The sequence below is a fragment of the Lactuca saligna genome, chromosome 4 (genome assembly GCF_052625555.1).
Source record: "Lactuca saligna cultivar CGN05327 chromosome 4, ASM5262555v1, whole genome shotgun sequence".
In the NCBI taxonomy this organism is placed as follows: Eukaryota; Viridiplantae; Streptophyta; class Magnoliopsida; order Asterales; family Asteraceae; genus Lactuca; species Lactuca saligna.
In genome coordinates, this window is record NC_136420.1 from 258,353,277 (window position 1) to 258,360,194 (window position 6,918).

Below are 6,918 nucleotides of genomic sequence, written 5' to 3' on the forward strand. Positions count from 1 at the left end.
ATGTATAATATTATAACTTGCAATTTGCAAAAATTAATTTTCCAAATAAAAGCAACTAACATATAAATCAAGTTCACCTACAAAAGTTAAACAATTTTAAGACAAACATACAAAAGTATTACCGTAACAACAAAAATCATAGTTTAAACTTTAAAATCAATTAAACTAATAAATTTCATAAACCCATAATCTAATCTTCCATTGGCCTCTTCCCCATATCATTGTCATCCATATGTAACATATTTAAAGCTTGTGCAATCTCTACATAAACACAAATGAAAATGTTGTTAGTATTTAATAAAAAGGAATAATTGTATAAAAAAAGAATAAAGATTGTAATTTTTTTTACCCAAAGCTATATCATCATCGTTCAAGATGTTATCAACGTTGTCAACTATCGGATTTGTAAACATTATCACCCAATCTTGGGTACAAAACAAAGCTTCAACTATCAATGTCGATAAACTAGTTTGATACTCACTTACAACTCTACCACAAGTGTTAAACGCGGACTCGGAATTATAGTATAAAATAATACTAAAAAGCTGAAATATTTCAGCTTTGATAGCTCTACATTGAAGGATTGTAACTCAATGAATATAATACCAAAATAAACAAAATTATATTCTAAATTCATCTACAAATTGTAAACTAAATGTTGGAAAAACCGTAGGTCAATCCGACTTAAAACGAATGAGTTATGGGTGTTTAAAAAACGTCACAGATAATAAAATCTTGCTAAAAAGCTGAATTTTTTCAACTTTGATAGCTCTACCTTAAAGGATTGTAACTCAGTGAATATAATACCAAAATAAACAAAATTATAGTCTAAACTCGTCTACAAATTGTAAACTAAATGTTGGAAAAAATCGAAGGTCAATCCGACTTAAAACGAATGAGTTATGGGTGTTTAAAAAACATCACAACTTACAAAATGTTGCTGAAAAGCTGAATTTTTTCAGCTTTGGTAGCTCTACTTTGAAGGATTGTAACACGGTAAATGTAATACCAAAATAAACAAAATTATAATCTAAATTCATCTACAAACTGTAAACTAAATGTTGGAAAAAACCGCATGTCAATCCGATTTAAAACGAATGAGTTATGTGTGTTTAAAAACGTCACAAAAATCTTAATCATGTCCAACCGGTTCTAAACCCGGTAAAAACCGGACCGGACCGGAAAAAAAACCGGACCGGACCGTCAAGAAATCTTAGAACCGAGAACCGACCCGGGGGTCCAAAAAAACGGTCCGGTCCGGTCCGGTTCACCGGTCCGGTCCGGTCCACCGGTCCAAATTCTCACCCCTATACATAGGATATAGGTTTTGCTTATTTTCGGTTATTTTGTAACCTTTTCACATCTAGTAATCTCCATGCTAAAAAGATTTTTATTTGTTATTCAAGTCCTCCATGCTAGGTATATCACCTATTTGTGCAAGTAAGAGTAAAGCTAGTTAAAAAATGACAACAAAATAATAGTTCATTAATATATCCATAACTACAAGAATTCCAAACTGGAACAATTCCATAAACAACAATTTCATCACGATTTTCACTTCCATAGCTTTTCCTAGATCCTTCCTCAATGCTTAAAAGAACAGCTGCTAAAATAAGTATGAACAGGGCACCAATTTGTTGAATGGATTGCTTCTGTCTGCACTCGATTATTATAATTTTTCTATTATTTACGAACATTGAAAACATGTGTGTTCATTATTATTATTATTAGTATAAAAAATAAATAAATAAATAAATAAATAAAAACCCTAAATTTATGTCGTATTTACAGGATAGAAGCACCAAATTGGGATAAGAAAAGCTTGATGACATTATTGGCACGTAGTATGACATAGATTATTAGTTCGTTTATTTTGGTTTTTAAAGATTCAATTTTGTTGCTTAATTTTGGTTGTTTTTCAAATATAACTTTTATAAATTTCCACCAACATCATCTACTTTCTAAGTTATGAATTATTATTTAGTGAATGACTATTGGATTCTCCATCTCCCCCATTACTCTCCATAATTAGTGAACATTATAACAAACATTATTATGAGTTTTATGAGTATAGTTATGCACCTCTATAATGTGCATTCATATCATACATGATCTTTCATCTTATTTGTTTAGTATAAATAGTGAATATTATGTATTGTAAAATTTGATGATTTCATCAAAAGTATTGGAATAAAAGTTCTCTCTATTGTTATGTCTTTCTTTACTCTATAATTTATCTTGTTATTTGATCATATTTTATAACACGTTATCAGCACGATTCTACCATATAGCTCTAACTCCTTATTGGTCTTGTCATTTTAAGGTATGTATTTTTTATAATATTACATGTACAATGCTTGCAACTTATTTTATGGAATTTCTTAACTAACAATTCCTTACATTACAAGTCTTTATTTTGATTTCTATTTTCATTATGGAAAACAATGCTAGAGAAAACTTTCTCTACTTTTCATACTACTAAAATGCTCCTGCAGTAGCAATATCATGAAAAATGTTTAAAATAAATATGAATTAATCTCATGTCTTCTTGTGGCTAAATAAAACAATGAGTTATTGATGAAAAATTATCAATCAATCCCGACCGGTTCTAGTACATTCCCTGACGTGAATGCAACTCATATAATCATAATAGTCAAGAGTCTAACCGAGGTCGTGGAAGTTATCATAATAATCATAAAAATAACAATATTACAAGTAACCACCAGAAGTTGGAAAATAGCAAAAATCCACATCCTAATGATAAAAGTGGTCAAGGAAAAAAAAGTTGAAAATGTTTGTCATTGATGTGGAATGACCGATCATTGGTCTTGTACATGCTGCTTACCAAAGCATTTTGTTGATCTTTATCAAGCTTCTCTAAAATATAAAGAAAAATATCGAAACAAATTTTATTCAAAGTGATATCCATGAAGATCAACCAGAAATGACACATTTGGATATTGTTGATTTTCTTGTCTACCCCGAAGGGACAAGTGGTGATATGGATGGTGATTTATCAGAATAATGTATAGTTTTGTTTCATGACATTTATTATGTTTTTATGTCATATTCGTTTCATGAGAAATGATATCATCACAATCTTCACAGATTAATAAAATATGAATTTATTTCTCTAAGTCGAATATTTCTTATGTTTTATTTATTTATTGAAAAGAAACATAGATATTTGCAAAAGAAATAATGAAGATATATTTCTTGAGGACAATGCAATAACACATAGCATTTTTAATAAGGAAAAGTATTTTGCTTACTTATCAATTAGAGAAACAAATGTTAATATAATAACAAGTAATGCAAAAATGATTGAAGGCTCCGGAAGAGCGAATATAATATTACAACAAGGGACACTAATTACAAATTAGTGATGCATTATTTTCCTCTAAATCACCAAGATTGAAGGCTCCGGAAGAGCGAATATAGTATTACCACAAGTGACAATAATTACAATTGGTGATGCATTATTTTCATTAAAATCATCAAGAAATTTATTAATTTTTAAGGATATTCGGTCCAACGGATATCATGTTGAAACAACCAATGATGGTGATAAAGAGTATCTCAATATTACAAAAATGATATCGGGTAAGAAAAATCTTTTGGAAAAATTACTCGTATTGTCCTCCGGATTGTATTATATAAATATTAGAATGATTGAATTTCATGCTATTGAAAATAAAAGGTATGATAACATCTACAAAGTTTGGCATGACCGGTTGGGCCATCTCGGATCAGTTATGATGCGCAAAATAATTGAAACTTTAAGTGGTCATTCCTTGAAAAACCCGAAGATTTTTTAAGATAATGAATTGTGTTGCATGCTCTCAAGGAAAATTAATTTCCAATCCATCATTGAACAAAGATGGGTATGAAAGTCTTAGTTTCTTACAAAGAATTCAAGAGGGTGTATATGGACTAATTCATCCAACACCATATGGACCATTTAGATATTTTATGGTTTTAATTGACACGTCAACTAGATGGTCACATGTGTACTTGTTGTCTAGTAATAATTTGGTTTTTGCAAGATTATTTGCATAAATAATTTGCCTAAGGGCATAATTTCCCGATTACCCAATTATGAAAATTTGACTTGACAATGTTGGAGAATTTACATCATAATCTTTTAATGATTATTCCATGTCGATTAGGACAACTATTGAACATCATGTTGCATATGTTCATACACAAAATGGTTTAGCTGAGTCGTTAATCAAACACATTTAATTAATTGCAAGACCATTACTAAAGCATTCTAAACTTCCTATATTGACATGGGGCATGCAATTTTACATGCAACATCATTTATATGCATAATGACAACTTGTTATTATGAGTTCTCCCATATTCAACTGGTTTGCGGTCAGTAACCAATTATTTACCATCCAAGGACGTTTGGATGTATAATTTATGTACCCATTTCTCCACCTCACTTCAAAAAAAATGGGTCCTCAAGAAGAATGATAATTTATGTTGGATATGAATCTCCATCTATAGTAAAATATTTAAAATCATCAATTGGAGATTTATTTACAACTATATTTGATGATTATTATTTTGATGAATAATATTTTCCAACATTAGGGGGAGAAATAAAGAATCTGGAAAATAAAATCTCTTGAAAGAAATTGTCACTTTCAGTTTTAAATCCTCGTTCAAGTCAATGTGAACTTGAAATAAAAAAGATAATTCATTTACAAAATGTAGCAAATCAATTGCCAGAAGCATTTACTGACCCTAAGTGGGTAACAAAGTCTCATGTACCAGCTATACTTACTCAAGTTAGAACTGATATCACAGAAGGAAGAAAAAAATACAACTGCAAATGAATCTTAGGCACGCCTGAAGCGTGGAAGATCAGCCGGTTCCAAAGATAAAAATCCTCGAAAATGAAATAAAGCAAATACAATTGATGGTCCAAAAGAGAAAACAGAATCTCTTGAAAAAATTAATGAAGCTCTAGAAGAGCCTAATGACATAACAAAAGAAAATAAGGTACCTGAAAAATGAAAATGATGAGATCTCAATAAATTATGTCATGACAGAAATAAGATGGAACCGAAATAAGATAGACGTCGACGATAATTTTTCATATCATGTTCCGCGCGCGATTATAAAGAAAATGAGGATCTTGAACCTAAATCTATTGAGTAATGTATGAATAGAAAATATTGGCCAAAATGGAAAGATGAATTAAATAAAGAGCTTAATTCTATTACTCAACGAAAAGTTTTTGGACCTGTAGTCCGTACACCAAACAGAGTAAGAACAGTGGGACACGAATGGGTATTTGTGCGCAAAAGAAACGAGAAAAATGAAGTTGTGAGATATAAAGAAATACTTGTTGCACAAGGTTTTACCTAAAGACCCGAAATCGATTATGAAGAAATGTATTCTCTGGTAGTTGATGCAATTACATTCAGTTATTTTATAAGTTTAACAACATATGCAAAACTGGAGATGTGTCTAATGGATGTATTTATCGCTTATTTATATGGTTCACTTGAAAATGATATTTATATGAAAATCACAGAAGGGTTTAAGGTGCCAGAAGCACAAAATTCTAATTCTCGTGAAGTATATTTGGTAAAATTAAATAAATCTTTGTATAGATTGAAACAATCTGGCCGTATGTGCTTCAATTGTTTTATTACATTTCTGTTGAAAGAGTTCTATAAAAATGATCCATCAAACTCATGTGTATTCATAAAAAGATTCATATAAGAATTTATCATAATTGATGTTATTGTAGATGATTTGAACATAATTGGAACTCCTAGAGAATTGGAAAAAGGTCACTTCTTGTTTGAAAGAAACTTTTGAAATGAATGATCTTGGTAAGATGAAATTCTATTTGGATCTTCAAATTAAGCACAAAAAATGGAGTTTTTGTACATTAATATCTAGAAAAGGTGCTAAAAAGGTTTTATATGAATAACTCACATCCATGAGTAACCCGAAGGTGGTAACGCACTTAGATGCCAAAAAAGGACCAATTTCAGCATCATAAAAAGAATGAAAATCTTCTTGTTCCCGAAGAACTATATCTTAGTGCTATTGGTGCACTAATATATCTTACTATTAATACAAGACCTGATAAATCTTTTGTCGTAAACTTATTAGCAAGATTTAGTACTTGTCCAACAAGAAGATATTTGAATAGAGTCAAACACATTCTTTGATATCTTCGAGGTACAATGGATATGAATTTATAATAATCAAATTCATAAAATGTGAAGTTAATTAGTTATCTAGATGCTGGATATTTATCTGATCCACACAAAGCTCGATCCCAAACTGGTTATTTATTCACTTGTGGAGGTAACACAATTTCTTGTCATTTTGTTAAACAAACTTTAGTTGCTACTTATTCTAACCATGCAGAGATTATAGCAATTTATAAGGCAAGTCATGAATGTATTTGGTTAAGAACTTTAACTCAATACATGTGCAAGAATTGTGGTCTAACTTCTAACAGGGATGTTTCAACCATACTATATGAAGATAATACAACTTGTATAGCTCCATTTAATGAAGGATTTATCAAAGGAGACAGAACCAAACATATATCACCAAAGTTTATTTTACTCATGATCTTCAAAAAGAGTGTGACATCAACATCTACAAAAATTCATTCCAGTAACAACTTTCCTGATTAGTTTACTAAAGCACTTCCTACATCGAAATTTGAAAAGATGGTACGAAACATTGTTATGTGGTGCTTCAAGAAAATCAAGTGATGTGCTAATCAGGGGGAGTTGGAAACATATTGTACTCTTTTCCTTAGTTATGTTTTTCCCACTAGGTTTTCTTAACAAGGTTTTTAACGAGGCAATTGTTTCCAATATCTATTATTAATCATGTACTATTTTTCCTTAATAAAGGGTTTTTCCCATGAGG